Raw genomic sequence first — 9,092 nt, 5'->3', positions numbered from 1 at the left:
GTTGGTATCAGAGCCTAGGTTATATAGGTTTCACGAGTCATGAGCAGGTTTAGTAGAGTCTTGCGGATCGGTACGGTGACGTCTATACTTATCTTCGAGAGGCTACCGAATCCTTAGGAATTTCATATTTTTGTATTCTTGTCGTGCATATTTCTTGATGTACCAGATCTGTCAAAACCGCACCTGCGCTTGGTCAGCCGCATATGCGAGTTCGCAGGTGCGGGCCAAGTTTCGCAGAAACGGCCAAAGGAGGGCAACCCAGGTTCTATAGGTGCGGCCCATCCTCTGCAGAAGCGGGACCAAAGAAGTGGGTACCCGTCCGCAGAAGCGATATCAGCCGGCCCAGTGAATTCTGCAAAAGTGGAGCCTTGTCCGCAGAAGCGAGGGCGCAGGTCCGACCCTATGACCACAGGAGCAGAAATCGCTGGAGGCAGTGATCCTCATTTACTACGGGTTAGGACTACTTTCATCACATTGTTCTTCCACTCTTGGGCGATTTGAGAGCTTCTAAGTAGGGGATTTCGAACTAGCCTTGTGAAAATCCACATGCAAATGGTTAGAAATCGTGGGTTGAGATGAAAATCCTAGGGTTTAATAGAAATGAGATTTTACCACGAAAATGATTACGAAACTTAGTGAAAATCATATATTATGTTCCTAATGTGATGGGTAAGAACTTTCTTCAAAAAATTTCGTAATCCGGGCGTGTGGGCCCGGAGGTGAATTTTAGGATCTTGAAATTTTGGTTGGGTAATCACTTTAATAGTGGATATATGAACTTTTGAGCATAGATTGATCGATTTATATAATGTTTGGCTAGTTCCAAATCGTTTGGCATCAAATTTGAATGTCTGAGCGCATTCTTGAATTGGGAAGTAAGCTTTGAGACGAGGTAAGTCTCTTTTCTAATCTACTAAGAGGGAACTTACCCCATAGGTGAACTTAATTGATATATGTTGTTATTTATGGGGGGCTACGTACGTACGAAGTGACGAGAGTCCGTACGTAGTTACTATTCCTTTTTATGTCTGAGTAGTTTTAGGTTTACACCATGCTTGTGGACACCGTTATTTGATTATATTTGTTAACTGTATCAAATGGGAACTGAGTTGAGGATTTTTAAGGATTTAAAAGCTTCAAGTCGAATTGTCTTTATTTTGAAAGGAATCAAGAAAGGGGTATGATTTATTGATAAATTTATATTTGACCGCGTTGCATATATGATTCGCGAGCGGGGTAATAGATGCATCTTTGGTTTGCATCGTTTGACCCTCGGCAATGCACAATTCATATTTATGTTGGATCGGGCCGAACGTCCTCGGTGGTATTCGTGTGTGATAAAAGAACTGGAAGTTTATTTCATAATCGGTATAAATTCATTGTTTGTATGATCATATGTTTTAAAGGAAGGAAGTGATTCAAGCTCTTAAATATTTCTGAAGACTTGTTCCGTTATTTCTTGTTCTGAGTCTTATTGTTTTATATCATGCTTAATTAGAATTTCATATTATTATGTTATTGGCCCTGGTAAGTGTCGGAGTTGACCCCTAGTCACTACTTCTTCGAGGTTAGGCTAGATACTTACTTGGAACATATTATTTATGTACTCACGCTACACTTCTGTACTTAATTGTACAGGATAGACATGTGCATCTAGTTACCAGTCTGGTGTGCAGTTTTGATCCCCATCTCGAGACTTCACGGTGAGCTTCCTTCCGAGCCGTTCTGCAACAACTAGGGTCTCCCTTATGTTTTATTTTTCTGTCTATTTCCTTTCTGACCACAGGCTAGTGTTCTATTGTATATTCTATTAGATTGCCCACATACTTGTGACATCAGGTCTTGGCACACACACTAGTAGACTTATGATTTTGGATTTGTTAACATGATTACGATTTGTACTCGTTTGCTTCCGTTTAATTATGTCACACTCGCAAATTTCTAAATCTCTTTAACAAATAAGGAAATGTTATCCACTTAGTATTTTATTTAAATGGGAATGATTGGTTTGATTAGTGTTGGCTTCCCTAACAATGGTGTTGGGCGCCATCACAGCCTAAGATGGAATTGGGTCGTGACAACATGGTACTAGAGCACTAGGTTCACGTAGGTCTCAAAAGTTATGGGCAGACCTAGTATAGTCTTGCGGATCGGTGCGGAGACATTCGTTCTTATCTTCGAGAGGCTATAGGGTCTTAGGAAACTACTCTTTATTCATCTCCTATCATGCAGTTAGTGGTATACTAAAACCCTTTCTCTCATTTTCTCACCGATAGTGAGGACGCGTACGGCAGACATTCCACACTCGGGAGGAGCTGCCCCCCCTGTTGCTAGAGGCCAAAGCAGAGGCCGGGGGAGGGCACCGGCCCGAGGTACTGGACGAGGGCATCCTAGAGCTACCCCAGTAGCACCACCAGCGAATTCAGTGGAGGATCCCATCAATGAGGAGCTGGGCGAGGCGCCCGCGATAGAGCCTGCCCTGGTAGATTTCATGTCAGCACCGGGTTTCCAAGAGGTCATGGGTCGTATACTGTGGTTCATGGACACTATGACTTAGACTGGTTTATTTCCAGCAGACCCAGCCATATCTCAGGCGTGAGGGGGAGCACAGACCCCTACTGCCCAAGCTTCGGGGCATGAAGCTGCAGTATATCAGACTCCGGGTACACTGCCCATAGACGGAGCCCAACCAGTTGCAGCGGTTGCACCTGAGCCTAGATCAGCTGCGGACGACGATCCGCAGAAGCTATTGGACAGATGGACTAGGCTATACCCTTCTATCTTTGGGGGTGAGCGGCATGAGGATCCCCAGGACTTCATTGACCGGTGGAGGGACAGACTGCACAACATGAGGATATTGGAGTCCCATGGGGTGGATTTCACTACTTTCCAGCTGGAGGGCAGGGCCCGTAGATGGTGGTAGTCTTATCTACTTAGCAGACCAGCGGGTTATGCTTCCATGACTTGGGACCATTTTACGCAGCTTTTCTTGGACAGGTATATTCCACCCTCTCAGAGGGAACAATTGCGAGGTCAGTTCGAGAAACTCGAGCAGGGTCAGATGTCATTGACCGATTATGAGGCGAGATTCTCTGAGTTGTCTCGCCACGCACTTATGATACTTCCTACCGATGCAGAGCGAGTGCGGATATTTGTTGCGGGGTTGCACCCCGGTATTCGGGCTAGTATGGCCCGAGAGGTTAAGACAGGTACAGATTATCAGCTAGTAGTGGAGATTGCTCGGAGGATTGAGGGCTACCGCCAGAGGGGTAGAGAGAAGATGCAGTAGGATAAGAGGACCCATTTCTCCGGAGAGTTTAGAGGTGCCTCGGCTAGGGTCAAAGGTCAGTTTGGGAGGGGTCAGCCTAGCAGGCCCACATATCCAGCACCACCACCTCCCCGGGGTGCTCTAGTGCGACCCTATTTTAGTCCCATGCCGAAGAGTTCATACCGCCCACCAGCCATCCATGGTTCTTCTAGTGGGTATTTAGGATATCAGGGTCAGACTTCGGGGCACTAGACTATGGTACCGAGAGGTTGTTACGAGTGTGGGGATCTAGGTCACATGAAGAGAACCTGTCCCAAACTTTGGTGAAAGGCAGTATAATAGGTTCATCAGCCCATGATTGTAGCACTAGCCGTCTGACCGCCTAGAGGTGGGGGACATATGGGAAGGGGCCATCCTAGAGATGGAGGCCAGGCATGGGGAGGTCAGCCAATTATTGTTCAGCCAGGTGGAGGCCGTCCAGGCAACACTCCAGCTAGATTCTATGCTTTTCTGGCCAGACCAGATGCAGTGGCCTCAGATGCCGTGATCACAGGTATTATTTCTGTATGCGGAAGGGATGCTTCGGTATTATTTGATCCAGGGTCTACCTATTCATATGTATCATCATTGTTTGCTCATTTCCTTGATATTCCTCGTAAGTCCTTGGGTACTCCTGTGTATGTGTCCACTCCTGTGGGTGACTCTATGGTTGTGGATAGGATCTATCGGTCCTATGTGGTCATATTTTGTGGTTACGAGACTAGAGCGGACCTTCTGTTACTTGATATGACTGACTTTGAGGTCATCATGGGCATGGACTGGTTATCCCCATATCACGCCATCCTTGATTGCCATGCCAAGACTGTTACCTTAGCAATACCAGAGTTGCCTAGATTGGAGTAGAAGGTTTCGTCTGTCTATACATCTAGTCGGGTTATCTCTTTTTTGTGAAGGCTCGACATATGGTCAAGAAGGGTTGTTTGGCTTATCTAGCCTATGGTCGGGATACTACTGCAGAGACTCCGACGATTGATTCAGTGCCAGTAGTCCGGAAGTTCGTCGATGTGTTTCCTTCTGACCTTCCAGGCATCCCACCAGATCTTGATATTGATTTTTGTATTGACATGGCTACTGGTACCCAGCCTATATCTATCCCACAGTACCGTATGGCTCCGAAAGAGTTGAAGGAGCTGAAGGAGAAGCTCGAAGAGTTGTTAGCAAATGTGTTTGTCAGACCAAGTATAACACCTTGAGGTGCACCAGTGTTATTTGTGAAGAAGAAATATGGAACTATGCGGATGGGCATTATGAGTTTCTAGTGATGTTCTTCGGCTTGACCAATGCCGCAACGACATTAATGGATTTGATGAACAGGGTGTTCATGCCTTATATTGATTCGTTTGTCATTGTCTTCATTGATGACATCTTGATCTACTCAGGTAGCCTGGGGGAGCACGAGCAGCATTTGAGAGTAGTGATCCAGACCTTGCGGGAACAGTAGTTTTTGCTAAGTTCTCCAAGTATAGGTTTTGGTTAGATTCTATGGCATTATTGGGACATGTCGTATCAGGCAAGGGTATTAAGGTGGACCCCAAGAAGATTGAGGCAGTTCCGAGTTGGCCTCGTCTTACTTCGGTGACTGAGATCAGGAGTTTCTTGAGGCTAGCAGGTTATTATCGCCAATTTGTGGAGGGCTTCTCATCCGTTGCATCACCTTTGACTAGATTGACTAGAAGGGTGCTCCATTTTGTCGGACCGATGATTGTGAGGCGAGCTTTCAGAAGCTCAAGGCAGCTTTGACTACAACACTTGTTCTAGTGTTGTCTTCTGGTTAGGGGATGTATTTGGTGTATTGTGATGCTTCAGGCATTGTCTTGGGATGTGTATTGATTTAGGAGGGGCGAGTTATTGCATATGCTTCACGTCAACTGAAGCCCCATGTGAAAATTATTCTGTGCACCATTTGGAGTTGGCCGCGATTGTTCATACTCTTAAGATCTGGGGGCATTATCTATATAGGGTTCCTTGTGAGGTTTACACTGATCACCGCAGTTTGCAGCACTTGTTCAAGCAAAGGGATCTCAATTTGAGGCAGCGCAGATGGCTTGAGTTACAGAAGGACTATGACATCATTATTCTTTATCATCCGGGCAAGGCGAATGTAGTCGCGGATGCCTTGAGCAGGAAGGCAGAGAGCATGGATAGCTTGGCATTCATTTTAGCAAAGGAGAAGCCACTAGCTTTGGACATTCAGTCCTTAGCCAACAGACTTGTGAGGTTGGATATTTCAGAGCCCAGCCGAGTTCTTGCATGTGTTGTTGCTCAGTCTTCACTATTAGGGCAGATCAAGGCTCGACATTTTGAAGATCCGCACTTGGCAGTTCTCAGGGAGACGGTTCTACAGGGTGTTGCCAAGAAGGTTTCTATTGGCGATGATGGTGTCCTGCGACTCCGGGGTCACCTATGTGTTCCTAATGTCGATGGCTTGAGGGAGAGGATCCTTGAGGAGGCACACAATTCTCGATATTCCATTCATCCAGGTGCTCAGAAGATGTATCAGGACCTGAGACAGCATTATTGGTGGCGGCCAATTAAGAAATACATATTTGAGTATGTACCTAGGTGCCTAAATTTCCAGCAGGTTAAGTATGAGCACCAAAGGCCAGGTGGCTTACTCCATCAGATGACTATACCGGAGTGGAAATCGGAGCGCATTGCTATGGACTTCGTAGTTGGGTTGCCGCGGACCTTATGGAAGTTCGTTGTAGTTTGGGTCATTGTTGATAGGTTGACCAAGTCAGCACACTTCGTTCCAGTTGCAACTACTTATACTTCAAACAGGTTGGCCAAGATTTATATTCGGGAGATAGTTCGGTTGTACGGTGTGCCTATTTTCATCATATCAAACAGAGGCCCTCGGTTCACATCACATTTCATGAGAGCCGTACAGAGTGAGTTGGGGACCCGTGTAGAGCTCATCATTGTGTTTCATCCACAGACCGCCGGGCAGTCAGAGCGGATAGTCCAGATCTTGGAGGACATGCTCAGAGCATGTGTGATTGACTTTGGGGGACAGTGGGATCAGTTCTTGCCTTTGGCCGAGTTTTCTTACAACAACAGTTATCAGTCCAGCATCCAGATGGCTCCATTTGAGTCTTTATATAGTCGGTGATGGCGTTCTCCTATCGGGTGGTTTAAGCCCGGCGAGGCTAAGTTATATGGTATTAATTTGGTGAAGGATGCCTTGGAAAAGGTAAAGTTGATTCAGGAGCGGCTTCGCACAACACAGTCCAGACAAAAGAGTTACGTGAATCAGAAGGCGCGTGATGTGTCATTTATGGTAGGCGAGAGGGTTATCTTGAAAGTCTCATCGATGAAGGGTATTATAAGATTCGGGAAGAAGGGCAACCTGAGCCTCAGGTTTATAGACCCATTCGAGGTGTTGAGGTGAGTTGGGGAGGTTGCTTATGAGCTTTCTTTACCACCCAACCTATCAGGGGTTGATCCGATTTTTCACGTGTCTATGCTCCGGAGGTATCACGCCGACTTGTCACATGTGCTAGACTTCAGCACTATTCAACTAAATGAGAGCTTGGGTTATGAGGAAGAGCAGATGCCATTGTTGCTAGACAGGATCGCCAGTTGAGATCCAAGAGGATTTCCATGGTAAAGGTCCAGTAGAGGGGCCAACCAGCCGAGGAGGTGTCTTCGGAGTCCGAGGAGGACATGCGGTACAGATATCCACACTTATTCAACACTTCACGTATGATTCTAAACTCGTTTGAGGATGAACATTTGTTTAAGAGGTGGAGAATGTAACGATCCGACCGATCGTTTTGCTTTCTCGAACCCCGTTCCCCTAAATAAAACTTACCGTAGATGCTTTTACTGTTTTATGACTTGCGGGTATGGTTAGTTAGGGATTTGGAAGGGTCCGTGTTTAAATCAGAATACTTGGTTCATTAAGGTTGGCTTAACAAGCCAAGTTTGACTTCGGTCAACATTTTTAGTAAATGACCCCAGAATCTAGATTTGACGGCTCGAATAGGTTTGTGTGATGATTTCGGACTTGGGCGTATGTTCGTATCTGGTTTTGGATGACCCGGGAGCGTTTTGGCGCCTAATAGTGAAAGTTGGTTATTTAAAGGCTTTAGAAGTTCTTTAAATTTGATTTGGAGTGGGTTTTGGTGTTATCGAGGTCCTAATGGAATTTTGAGATAGGGAATAGTTCTGTAATGTCATTTAAGACTTGCACGTACAATTTGGTGATATTCCGAGTAGTTTAAGTACGTTTCGGCGCATTGGAATAAATTGAAGAACTTGAAGTTCTTAAGTTTGATTCAATTGGCTTTGGGGTGCGATTCATAGTTTTAATGTTGTTTCGAGTATTCCGAGAGTTCGATCCAGTCTGTTTTATGATTCCAAACTTGTTGGTAAGTTTGAGTGGGGCCCCGGGGGCCCCGAGTGTTAATTGGACGAGGCTTGGAGCAAGATGAGAATTTGGAGCAACAGCTGATGCACCAGATCTGTCAAAACCCCACCTGTACTTGGTCATCCGCAGGTGCGAGCTCACAAGTGCGGGCCAAGCCTCGCAGAAGCGGCCAAAAGATGGCAGCAGCAAAAGTGGGTGCCCGTCCGCAGAAGCGATCCCAGCCGGCCAAATGAATTCCTCTGAAGCCGACCCTTGTCCGCAGAAGCGAGGGCACAGGTGCGGCCCTATGACCGCAGGTGCGGAAATAGCTAGTGGCAGTGAATCTCATTTATTATGGGTTATGACTATATTTATGACATTTTTCTTCCACTCTTATGCGATTTGAGAGCTTCTAAGGAGGGGACTAGCCTTGTGAGGTAAGTAATTTCTTTTAAAAATGAGTGTAATACATATATTATGGGTAGATTTCCACATGAAAATGGGTAGTAATCATGGGTTGAGATGCAAAACCTAGGGTTTAATAAAAATGAGATTTTACCACGAAAATACTTATTAAACTTAGTGAAAATCATTTATTATGTTCCTAAGGTTATGGGTAACAACTTTCTTCAAATATTTCATGAATCCGGGCGTTTGGGCCCGGGGGTGAATTTTAGGAATCTTGAAATTTTGGTTGGGTAATCACTTTAATAGTGGAGATATGAACTTTTGAGCATATATTGATCGATTTATATAATGTTTGGCTAGTTCCGAGTCGTTTGGCATCAAATTTGGATGTTTGAGCGTATTCTTGAATTGGGAAGTAAGTTGTGAGACGAGGTAAGTCACTTTTCTAACCTTGTAAGAGGGAACTTACCCCATAGGTTAACTTAATTAATATGTGTTGTTATTTGTGAGGGGCTACGTACGCACGAAGTGACGAGAGTCCATACGTAGATACTATTCCTGTTTATGTCTGGGTAGTTTTAGGTTTACACCATGCTTGTGGACACGAATTGTCTTTATTTTGAAAAGAATCAAGAAAGGGTTCTGATTTATTGATAAATTTATATTTGATCGCGTCGCATGTATGATTCGCGTGCGGGGTATTAGATACATCTATGGTTCGCGCCGTTCGACCCTCGACAGTGCATAATTTACAATTATGTTGGATCGGGCCGAACGTCCTCGGTGGTATTAGTGTGTGATAATAGAACTGGAAGTTCCTTTCATAATCGGTATAAATTTATTGTTTGTGTGATCATATATTTTAAAGGAATGACGTGATTCAAGCTCTTAAATATTTCTGAAGACTTGTTCGGTTATTTCTTGTTCTGAGTCTTATTGATGTATATCATGCTAAATTAGAAATTCATATTATCATGTTATTGGCCCTGGTAAGTGCTGGAGTCG

This window comes from Nicotiana tabacum, chromosome 22, assembly GCF_000715075.1.
Source record: "Nicotiana tabacum cultivar K326 chromosome 22, ASM71507v2, whole genome shotgun sequence".
NCBI classification, from domain to species: Eukaryota; Viridiplantae; Streptophyta; class Magnoliopsida; order Solanales; family Solanaceae; genus Nicotiana; species Nicotiana tabacum.
This window is presented reverse-complemented; position numbering follows the sequence as displayed.